Source organism: Sminthopsis crassicaudata, chromosome 2 (genome assembly GCF_048593235.1).
Source record: "Sminthopsis crassicaudata isolate SCR6 chromosome 2, ASM4859323v1, whole genome shotgun sequence".
NCBI lineage: Eukaryota > Metazoa > Chordata > Mammalia > Dasyuromorphia > Dasyuridae > Sminthopsis > Sminthopsis crassicaudata.
This window is the reverse complement of record NC_133618.1, coordinates 407,521,742-407,534,125: the sequence shown is the minus strand read 5'-3', so window position 1 is coordinate 407,534,125 and position 12,384 is coordinate 407,521,742.

The window sequence follows — 12,384 nt, the reverse complement described above, 5'->3', positions numbered from 1 at the left end:
GAAATAATCACAGAGTTGGGAGGGATCTCAGAAATTATTTCATGTGAATTGTACTTGAAGAATTTCTTCTGCCACGGCCCCAAATGGTCATCCAGTCTTTGCTTGAAGGCCATCAAGGAAGAAGAACGATTCTACTACCTCTCAATATAACCTATTCAATTTCTTGAACTAGAAATGAGCATGTAGTCTAGTTTGATATCTTTTTACAGAAATTCTAATCTAATCATGTCCCTTCTATCTTGTTCTTATAACAATAATTATTTAAACCCACAAAAGCTTTACATTTATGCCACTTAAATCTCATCTTCTTAGCCCAAAGTATTGTTATCAAAATCTTTTGAGATCTTGAAATTGTCATCCACCCAGGATGGCTATCCCTCCTAGCTTTGTCAGAAATCCTACTAGAAACCTTATTCTGCATTGACATTGAATCAAATGCCCATCATATTTGGAAGAGGAGAGGGGAAAGGTAAGGAGAAAAAAATTGAAACTCAAAATCTTGGGGGAAAAAATCTTGTTAAAAATTTCCTTGACATGTAACTGGAGAAAAACAAAATAGCATTTCAAAATAGTAACAATAAATTGATGCTAAACCATTGATTACTTATTGGTTTTGACTATTCAACTAGTTCACAATCCATCCAAATATAGTATTTTCTATCCCCCATTTCTCCAAATTACCCACAACAACAATTTTTTTTATTTTTTTATTATAACTTTTTTTTGACAGTACATATATATGCATGGGTAATTTTTTACAACATTATTCCTTGCACTCACTTTTGTTCTGACTTTTCCCTTCCCTCCCTCCACCCCCTCTCCTAGATGGCAAGCAGTCTTATACATGTTAAATATGTTATAGTATATCCTAGATACAATATATGTGTGCAAAACGGAATAGATCTCTTGTTGCACAGGGAGAATTGGATTTAGAAGGTAAAAATAACCTGGGAAGAAAAACAAAAGTGCAAACAATTTACACTCATTTCGAGTGTTCCTTTTCTGGGTGTGGCTGATTCTGTCCATCATTGATCTATTGGAACTGAATTAGATCTTCTCTTTGTCGAAGATATCCACTTCCATTAGAATTCATCCTCATACAGTATTGTTGTTGAAGTGTATAATGATCTCCTGGTTCTGCTCATTTCACTCAGCATCAGTTCATGTAAGTCTCCAGACCTTTCTGAAATCATCCTGCTGGTCATTTCTTACAGAACAATAATATTCCATAGCATTCATATACCATAATTTACCCAACCATTCTCCAATTGATGGACATCCATTCATCTTCCAGTTTCTAGCCACTACAAAAAAGGCTGTCACAAACATTTTGGCACATATAGGTCCCTTTCCCCTCTTTAGTACTTCCTTGGGATATAAGCCCAGTAGTAGCACTGCTGGATCAAAGGGTATGCACAGTTTGATAACTTTTTGGGCATAATTCCCAATTGCTCTCCAGAATGGTTGAATCCGTTCACAACTCCACCAGCACTGCATCAATGTCCCAGTTTTCCTTCATCCCCTCCAACATTCATCATTATTTGTTCCTGTCATCTTAGCCAATCTGACAGGTGTGTAGTGATATCTCAGAGTTGTCTTAATTTGCATTTCTCTGATCAACAGTGATTTGGAACACTCTTTCATATGAGTGGAAATAGTTCCAATTTCATATCTGAAAATTGTTCATATCCTTTGACCATTTATCAATTGGAGAATGGCTTGATTTCTTATAAATTAGAGTCAATTCTCTATATATTTTGGAAATGAGGCCTTTATCAGAACCTTTAACTGAAAAAATGTTTCCCCAGTTTGTTGCTTCCCTTCTAATTTACCCACAACAACAATTAACAAGTATTTTAAGCGCTCATTATATCCTAGTAATAGTAATCCTCTACAGCCTGAGGCAAAAGAAACAAGTTTAACCACAAGCATTTTACAGTCTCTCAAGGAAGCATGTACATAAAGAAAATAAACATTAGTAACTTAAAAAAAGACTAGCCTTCATATGAGTGATGTTTGAGCTGAGTATGGAAAGGTACAAGATATTCTCAGAGATGATAGGGAGGAGGAAATGTATTCAAGACATGCAGGACAGCCAATGCAAAGATGCAGAAATAAGGGATGAAATATCATGTGTAAGAAAGCATGAAAGTCAGCCTGACTAGACCATGAAGACCAAATACAATAGGACATGAAAGATGATTTGGGGTGAGGTTATGAGAGTCTTCATTTGATCCTCCAGGCAAAAGGGAACCATTGGAGCTCACTGAATAAGGAATCATGGAGTTTATTCATGGTCATTTATTCATAGTCATATTAGGGCATGACATGGTCAAACCTGTTCTGTATGAAAATCATTTGAGCAATTATGTAGAGGATGAATTAGAGAGGGGAAAGACAAGGAAAGGAATCAATTAGGAAGCTACATGACAATTTATTAAATGCTCTCCTAAACTCTACATAAAATATGTATAGCATCACCTTAATCAAATAATCTAGCAACTCTATCAAAAGAAGAAAAAGAAAATAAGGTTGTTCTGGAATGATCTGAATTGAATGAATTCATGCTGGTTCTTTGTGAGTCATTTATTTTTTTCCTTGGTGCTCCCAATCATCTCTTCCATAACAGAATTTTGCTAATGACTGAGGTCAAACTCAAAATTCTGTAGTTAGCAATTGGAGTTATTCTCCCTTATTTAAAAGGGAAAAAGGAGATTTAGACTTCTCCTGAGACACCTCTCCCAAACCTACAAGATCTGTTAGTATTCTGAGATAGACTTCATCTAGCTTCAATGTTTTAAATTCATCAAGGGCATCTAGGTTCCATCTTATTACCTTCCTTCTACTTATATTGGGTTTCACCTCCCCATTAAGCTTTTTTGTTGATTCCCTTCCAATCTAAAGATCACCTTCTTCATTAAAAAAAAAAAAAAGCAAAAGTAAAATATAAATTGAAGAGTTTCATCTACTCTTCTGTGTCATCATCTATGTCCCATCTACACTGGACAGCAGCAATCTTCTCCTTTCTCTGGTCCTCCCTTTCTCCTAAATATAGGTATACAGTATTAGCTTTTCTCACCAGCAAAAATTCATTTGAGCTTTAGAGTTCTTGTCATTATTCTAATGAGAACTGTTTTTGCATTCTCCTTTGTATTCTAATCATTTGTTTCCATCTTCAGCACTTGTCTTTTTTTCCCCTCATCTAAATTGGACTATGAGTTGTCTGAGTGGTCAACTAAGATAACTCTTTATTTTCTTCCTCATTGGAAATTGTTCTCTATGTCTCTGGGATTTCATTGTTGAAAATTTCACATTCCTCATGGAATAAAAGATTTTCCCTACAGAATTTTAGCCCATCAAATCCTACCTTTCCTTTCTCTAAATTCTTGAAAATTCATTCTCCTAAAATCTAATGTACATGTCATTCTAGATGTACTTTATTTCTCTATCAAAACTTGTTTCTCAAATAAAATTTATAGTTTTACAAATCAATGTTTTACTCCTCTATCAAAATAAAAAAGATAAAACCCTTTTTAAAAAAATGCAAGCAAACAAAACAAATCCCCTCTTGGGCCACATCTTAAACTTATATATCTCATTCTGCACAATCAGTCCGGTAAGAAGATGGGTATCATGCTTCATTATTTGTCCTATAGAATCATTGTATTAATCAGAGATCTTATACATTTCAGTTTTTTTTACATTGTTGTTATTGTATAAAATTCATTTCTTTCTGCAGTAGTAGTTCCTACAAATCTTCCCAGGTTTCTCTAAAACTTTTATAATTTCTCATAGTACAATAGTATTTCATTTCATTCATATTCCATAATTTGTTCAGTCATTCTCTAATTAATGTCCACTCCCTTAGTTGCTGGTTTATTATCATTACAAAAAAGAAACACTATAAATAGTTTTGTATCTATATCTCCCTTTTTTCTTTGCTCTCTTTGGAGGAATAAGACTAATAGTAGTATAGTGATATAGGATATGCCCGATTTGGTAATCTTCTGGGCATAGTTTGAAACTGCTTTCCAAACTGTTTGGATCAATTCACAGCTCTACCAGAAATGTACTAGTGTACCTGTTTCCAATAGTAATGCTAATATTTATCAGTTTTCCTTTTTTAGTCATGTTTATTCATATTTTAAGTGTAAGGTCAAATTTCAAAGTAAAATATCATGCACAGTATTTTGTCTAGCCATTCTCTGATCAAAGGCAAATTCTTTGTTTGCTTCTACTTTGTAATTCTTTGCTAGTACAAAAAAAAATCCTACTTTGATATTTTGGTATAGGTGGGACTTTTCTTATTTTTGATCCCCTTTGGGTATATAACTAATATCAGTGTCTCTGGGTCAAATGCTATATGAACCTTTTAGTCACTTTCTTAGTAAATTCCAAAATGCTCTCTAAAATGGTTGGTTCAATTCTCAGCTCCATCAACAATATGAATGTCACAATATGGAAATATATTTAAAAGATTGCACTCACTTAACCATATCAGATTGCTTGCTGTCTTGGGGAGAAGGCTGGTAAAGGAGGGAGAGAGAAAAATTTGGAACACAAAGTCTTTTTTTTTTCATTAAAAATAACTAACATTTATATAGAGTTTTAAGATTTGCAAAGTACTTTATATAAATTTTATTTCATTGGACTTTCACAGTAAGACAACTCTATGAAGTAGTTACTATAATCCTATCCATTTTACAGATGAGAAAAATGAGACTGAAAAAGCTTAAAGGGGTTGCTCAGGGTCATAAAGATTACTATGAATCTGAAGTAGAATGTAAAATCAGGTCTTCCTCCAAGTACATGGCTCTAATATCTAACTGCCAATTCTCTCTCTCTTTAAAAATTCTTTAATAGTATTTTATTTTTCCAAATATATGCAAAGATAGTTTTCAACATTCACCTCAGAGTTGGACAATTGAAATAGCCTGCTAGTTAGTCTTCCTGCCTCAAGTCTCTTCTCACTCCAACCATACTCCATTTAGCCACAAAAATGTTTTTTCTAAAGCATAAGTCCAACCATATCACTCCTCTACTCAATAAACCTGTCTATCATCTCCAGGATCAAATAAAAAATTTTCTGTTTAGCATTTAAAGTCCTTCATATCCTAGCCCTATTCTACCTTGTTAATCTTTTTACACTCTGCCTCCCTCTAACCAAGGATTCAAATATGTAATGACACTAGCCTCCTTGCTGTTTCATGAATAAGATACTCCATCTTTAGCTTTGGGGTGTCTCCCACGCCTAGAATATTCTCCCTCCACATTTCTGCCAAATAGCCTGTTTGGCTTCTTTTAAGTCCTAACTAAAATCTTGTCTCCTAAAGGAAACTTTTTCCAGCCCCATTAAATCTAGTACCATTTGTTCTCTTAATTATTTCATATTTATCCTGAAATAACTTCTTTGTACATATTTGCTTGCTTGCTGTCTCTCCCCTTTAGACTGTAAGCTTCTTGAGGGCCTTTTTTTTTATCCCAGTGGTATACAGAGTATCTAGCACATAGTAAGGGCTTAATAAATGCTTACTGACTAATGATGATTCTAGGCAAATCACAATCTCTCAGGACCACAAGGCAACTCTCTAAACTATAAGTTGCAGAGTATATGCCAATCTACATAGGCAGCATAATTTTCCTAATTTTCATCAGCAGTTTTCTATATCCATGAAGTAGATGGGAATTTGGACCTAGATCTTACTACCTTGGAGTCAGTACTTAGGTGAGCCATTTAGCAATTACACTACATTGTCACTAAGTAGCATTTTATATTAAGAAAAAAAATCACATGAGAAAAATCTTATAGCCAACCTGAGGAGGAATGGTGATGATCATTTTGGTGGAAATCAATGGAAGTAGAAATAAAAGTGATATCATATTGTTGGTGGGAACCAACCATTTTGGAAAGCATTTTGGAATTATACTATGAAAGTGACTAAAAAATCCATACATTGACCCAGAGATACCACTAGTAGTTATGCATATCAAGGAGATCAAAAATTAAAAAGAAAGGTCCCAGCTATACCAGAATATTCATAATAGGACTTTTTGAAGTAGGAAGACTTTTTTGTATTAGAAATTTCTGTATAGGAAAATAGCACATCTCTCCAATGTTAATGTCAAATCAAGAAATAACTGCCTCGGGAAAAGCAAGCAGTGACCATCCACTAACTCATCTCTTCTTCCTGTGGCCTTTATTGGATGATCTATCACCTGTTAGTTCCTATCAATCCACATCATAGTTCCTTGGAGACAGGTAGCTGCTTCTTCCTTAGAGGGTCTAGCACCTTCCTCTTTAGAAATAGTGCCCTATCTTTTATTTACCTTCAATTGCTCTAGGTTTCTTCCTCTTCCTTTTCTTCCTTGAGTCACCTTTTTCCATTCCCCAACCTTCTGATATAGGTCAGATTTCCCTCTTTTTCAGATCCTTTGTCTTTATGTTGAATTCCTTCTATTTATTTAATGAACACTTCTTTCTCCAGAGTCCCTTTATCTTCCCTTTTAAGTGAGAAACCAGACTGCTCTTTGAATGTAGATAACAAGACCCTATTGATTATATGTTTTTAGAATTCCACTCATCCCATAGAAATAAAGCATATAAAGTAAAATCACCCATATCTGAAGACCAGTTATTAGAAATTTCCATTATCAGAGATTATTAAAGCAGCTGCAAATGAGTTTATCCTAATGTATTTCTCCTACCACCCACACACCTAAGCCCACCAATCATTTACCTCTCTCTAGTAATTTTCTTCATTTCCTTTTCCCATAGTAAGGCAGTCCCTAAAAATGCCGTTGGGCTGCTCAGAATCTATTAATTTGTCTTTATTGAATACCCACTATGTGCCTAGCATTGTGCTAAATAGAAGATAAAATATACAAGTATGGGTCCTGTATTCAAAAAATCCTTTCACTGTAAGAAAGACAGACCTAACTAAAGAATAAAATGAGATAGCACAGAGCCCTATGCTCTAAATCAGGTTCCAAAATGTAAAACATTAGAAATCATATTTTCAAGAAAGAAAGAGACTACTTAGAGTAAAGTTAGGGTTACAGAATTTTAAAACTAGAAAGGAATTGGATGTCATCCAGCTCACATTTAACAAATAGGGAAACTGAGGCCCAGAGAGTCTAAGAGTTGCTCAATATATTAGTAACAGAACCAGAATTTGTTCACAAGGATTCCTGAGATGACCTCTTAGTTCAATGGACAAATGGACCAGATCTAAAATCAGAGACACCTGAATTCAAATGTGGCCTCAGATAAGTACTACCTGTGTGACCCTGAACATGTGATTTGATCCCTGTTTGCTTCAATTTCCTCAACTATAAAATGGGGATAATAATAGCACCTATCTTTCCAGCTTGTGAAGGCCAAATGCACTATTTGTAAAATGCCTAGCAAAGTGCCTGGCGCATAGTAGGTCTGTAATAGATTATTTTTTCCTTCCTTCTTTATGACTAGTTAAAAGTTATTTGTATTGTATCATATGTTACATGGGGAGATTTCATGGAAGAGAAAATTATTTAAGATGAATCATAGAAGACAAGTAAGACTAAAACAAATAGAAGGAATGAAAAGATTTCAAAAGATGATCTGGTTCATTACTCATATAATCTGGCTTTTAAGAGAAAGAATATTATTGTAAGTTTTTTTTTTCTGAGACAGCTTAGAATTTTACATCACACTTCTGCTTCTGAAGCATGTTAGAAAAGCAGGAAAGAGGGATTAAGATATATTTTTAAAAGGCTAACAAGAAATACCAGGTGGACATTCGCCCTTCCACATATTACTTATTGTTTTTGGGTTTAAATTTGGTTTAAGCTCCTGTCTTAGAATATGTTGTGGTTCCATTGATAGAACCTTTTCATTGGTTTCCCTTTCTGAATTAATCACATTTCACTTCATGAAATCAGATGAAGGGAAAAGGCAGAGTAGCTAGGTGGCATAGTGGATAGGACACCAGCCCTGGAGTAGGGAGAACTTAAGTTCAAATCCAGTCTCAAACATGTATTAGTGCTGTGCAAGTCACTTAACCCTGATTGCCACCAAAAAAAAAAAAAAAAAGTAAAAAAGAAAGGGAAAGGATAGATCATTCACTAACATAAAGACATTCAGATTAGCGAATGATCTATACAAAAAGAAGGCAGTCACTGGTTATATTCTGTGTTACTCTGTGACCCTTTCTACCACTAAATATCAAATAAAATCAAAAGCAGAATTATTGACTCTAATCAACTCCCTAGTATGTATCCTAGAGGGTAAACAAGCAAAATTGAAATTCATCTTAGCCCCATTTGTATTTCACAGGAAGTTGTGATACAATGTTTACTTCAAAGGAATCTAGAACTAAAAATGAGGTTTCTGAATTATTTAAAACTTTCATCATCCAAGCTTTATATATCTTTCTCCCTATTCCTATCCCTTATTGAAAGTTAACTGAGTTAGGCACATTTACTTCTTGTTTAAAAATTGTTTAAATTATTTTTTCAATTAACTAGCATTTATTTTCTTTCCCTCCCATTTCCTACCACAAGTGAACAACAAAATAAAGCTTCACAACGAATATTCATAGTCAAGCAAAGCTCTGGTTGTCACCTTGAAACAAGAACTGAGCTAACAGGATGGAGAAAAGGGAATCAGCCTAGACCCCAGCCCTCTAGCAAGGGGTTCAAAGGGTACTTACTTTCAGAGAAATCCCTCAGAAAAAAAAAAAAAAACAAAGACTGGGGGCAGGTCATCCCCTTTTAAAAATCCATTGAGTTATAGGTTTTCCTTCTCAGCAGTCAATAAGAACATTCCTTCATCATTTACCAAAAGCCCAAATGTTGAAGAAATACACTTGGTCAACCAAAAGCAGAGAGGGCAATTTGACACACATTTTCTCTTTCATCCTCCTTTCTCCTATTGTCACATCTCCATTATATACAAGCCATGTCCTAGAGTCACCTTGTTTCTCCCAGACCTTTCTAAAGATATAACTAGGAGACAGAAATCAGCAATTTTGCACAAGACAAAGGTGTTCACAAAGCTTTTTTTCCAACAGCTCTCTTTACAGATGAATCAAGATGAGACTGTTTGTTCTATAATGACTTCCCTCTCCTTCCCTTCTTACATATTCATTTCCATGCATTATTCATGTATTCATCATAAAATATTATCACAATCTCATATACAGTAGTCACTTAATAAATGTTAGTTGCTAGGAAGAGAAAGAGCAACAATTATAAAAAACGTTTTGAAGTCCTGATAAACCCTACATATACACTAATCTTATCCTCAAATTGAGAGAAGAAAGGAAGAATAGAGGAAAAAAGGGAGGAAGGGAAGGAGGTAAAAAAAGAGAAGAATGGGAAATTAGTGACTTAGACTTTATTTTGTTTAGACCACTTGATTTATTTAGTTGAGTCTGATTCCGTAAGGGCAGTGATTATTACTGTTGTGCTTGTCCGTTGATATACAATTAATCAATCTAGTAAACCCACTTCCTTAACCAGTGCCTGATGAGGAAGTGACCAAGCCCATTGGGGCAGAAGGTAACTCAATGGAATGGAAAGTCCCCCAGCCATTTTTGAATTGTACCTTTACCCTTGTTATTCCTTTGTTAGGGAAACAGCATTGTGGTACTTGGACAATGTTTCTTATGAGTACTTCACCCAGTTCTATCCTCTACCAGCTAATTTACCTCAAGCATGAATGGAAGGTTCTTCTGGAAGGTCAAAATATAGTTCTATCAGCCAATGAGATTATCATCTTGGTCTCAAACACTATAAAAATAAAGCCTTCGAGACAGAGGGCATTTCAGATCAGGAGGAAGATCTGAGGTTTACTTTATTAGAGGGGGTTATGGACTCCTTAATAAGTGCTATTGACTCCAAACTCTATCTCAGTTTCTCTTACTGTAAACTGGACAATTTCGGATTCACAGAAGGAAATGGGGAAAAAAGGAAGTACTGGTAACTGAAAAAACAAATCACTGTTTGTAAAATATCTTGCAATTACATTGTTGTGAATGACTATTTGGGGATCTTAGCCTGTCATTTAAATTCAAACATGTCAAACACCTGTTTGCTTAGCAATAGGAATAGAGCCCTCAAAGATCTTATAATAACAATAGCTAACACTTATAAGGCTTTTTATGTGCCATATACTATGCTTAGTGTTTTATAATTTTTATTTAATTTAATTCTCATAACAACACTAGGAGTTAGATACTAATATTATCCCAATTTTATTGCTAGGAAAAGTGAGGTAAGCAGCATTTAAATGGTTTGACCAAGGTCACACAACTATTAAATGTCTGAGGCCAGATTTGAACTCAGATTTTCTCAACTCAGGCCTGTCTCTCTAGACAATGCAAAATTAATAAAACACCAAAGTTTTTGGAATCAGTAATTAATAATATCACAGTTCAGAGAAGAGGAAGATCAATATGATCAGTCAAAGGTTTCAAATTCAGACTTGATGAATGTTGGAAAGGAGGAAAGAGAGCCTTTCACTATCAATAAAGGTCTAATAAAGGCAGGAATGGATATGATGTCTTCAGGGGAAAGTGGAGAAACCCAAATTGGCTGAAGCTGAAGGTTTCTGAAAAATAGGAAGATAAGATTGGATCACAAGATAATAATAAATGGAGAGCTGGAAACAACCATCTTGAAAGTCATTCATTCAAATCTCTTCCTTTTATATATGAGAAAACTGATCAACCCCCAAAAGTAAAGGGAGATCACATAGGTAGCAAATAGCAGAAATGAGATATAAATTCAGAAAGACTCCAGGACAATTTCCACTGTATCTTGCTATATCATACATGAGAGCTCACGCATAAGAGTTCTACATGAAGAAGCTGGGTTTTTAATAAACAGAAAGATCTGGTAATCATTCACATCTTAAATATACAGACTGAAACCAAAAAAAGTTAAATCCAGTTTGATAAAGCCTTATCAAGCTATGTGTAACTTCTAGTGGCATGCAACAAAAAGGGAGCAGTTATCTTGGAAAAAGAACAAATCATAGAATCAGAAGATACTGGGGCCAATCAAGTTCAGACATTTACTAGCTATGTGACACTTTACCACCATTTGCCTCCATTTCCTTTTCTGTCAAATAGGCTGCAAACTAGACAAAGTGATAAATTCAATTGGGAAAAATCTAAAATCTCTATAGATATGATAGGGGAAAGTCAGAATTAGAAGGAAAAAATAATTCTCCTTAAGATAGACAACAAGCATTCATACAATACCTTTTATAATGAAAGTCCTTTGTTGCATTTGATATATTCTGGGCCTTCAATATAATTACTATTCAAATTTTCCTGTATTTCTCCCCTCCCCAATTAGGAAATAATTGATGATAAATGGTCAAAGGATATGAATAATTCTCAGATGATGAAATTAAAACTATTTCCACTCATATGAAAGAGGGTTCCAAATCACTATTGATCAGAGAAATGCAAATTAAGACAACTCTGAGATACCACTACATACCTGTCAGATTGGCTAAGATGACAGGAAAAGATAATGATGAATGTTGGAGGGGAGGCAGGAAAACTGGGACACTGATACATTGTTGGTGGAGTTGTGAACGGATTCAACCATTTTGGAGAATAGTTTGGAACTATGCTCAAAAAGTTATCAAACTGTGCATACCCTTTGATCCAGCAGTGTTTCTACTGGGATTATATCCCAAAGAGTTCTTTTTTTATTATTAATTTTATAATTATAAATTTTTGACAGTATATATGCATGAGTAATTTTTTATATCATTATCCCTTGTATTCATTTTTCCAAATTTTCCCCTCCCTCCCTCTATTCCCTCCCCTAGATGACAGGCAATCTCATACATTTTACATGTGTTATAGAATAACCTATATATAATATATGTGTGTAAATCCAATTTTCTTGTTGCATGTTAAGTATTGGATTCCGAAGGTATAAGTAACCTGGGTAGATAGACAGTAGTGCTAATATTTTACATTCGCTTCCCAGTGTTCCTTCTCTGGGTGTAGTTGTTTCTGTCCATCATTGATCAGCTGGAAGTGAGTTGGAGCTTCATTATGTTGAAGATATCCACTTCCATCAGAATACCCAAAGAGATCTTAAAGAAGGGAAAGGGACTCACGTGTGCAAGAATGTTTGTGGCAGCCCTCTTTGTAGTGGCCAGAAACAGGAAATTGAGTAGATGCCCATCAGTTGGAGAATGGCTGAATAAGTTATGGTATATTAATGTTATGGAATATTATTGTTCTGTAAGAAATGATAAGCAGGCTGATTTCAGAAAGGCCTGGAGAGACTTACATGAACTGATGCTGAATGAAATGAGCAGGACCAGGAGATAATTATATATGGCAACAATGACTCAATTCTGATGGACGTGGCTCT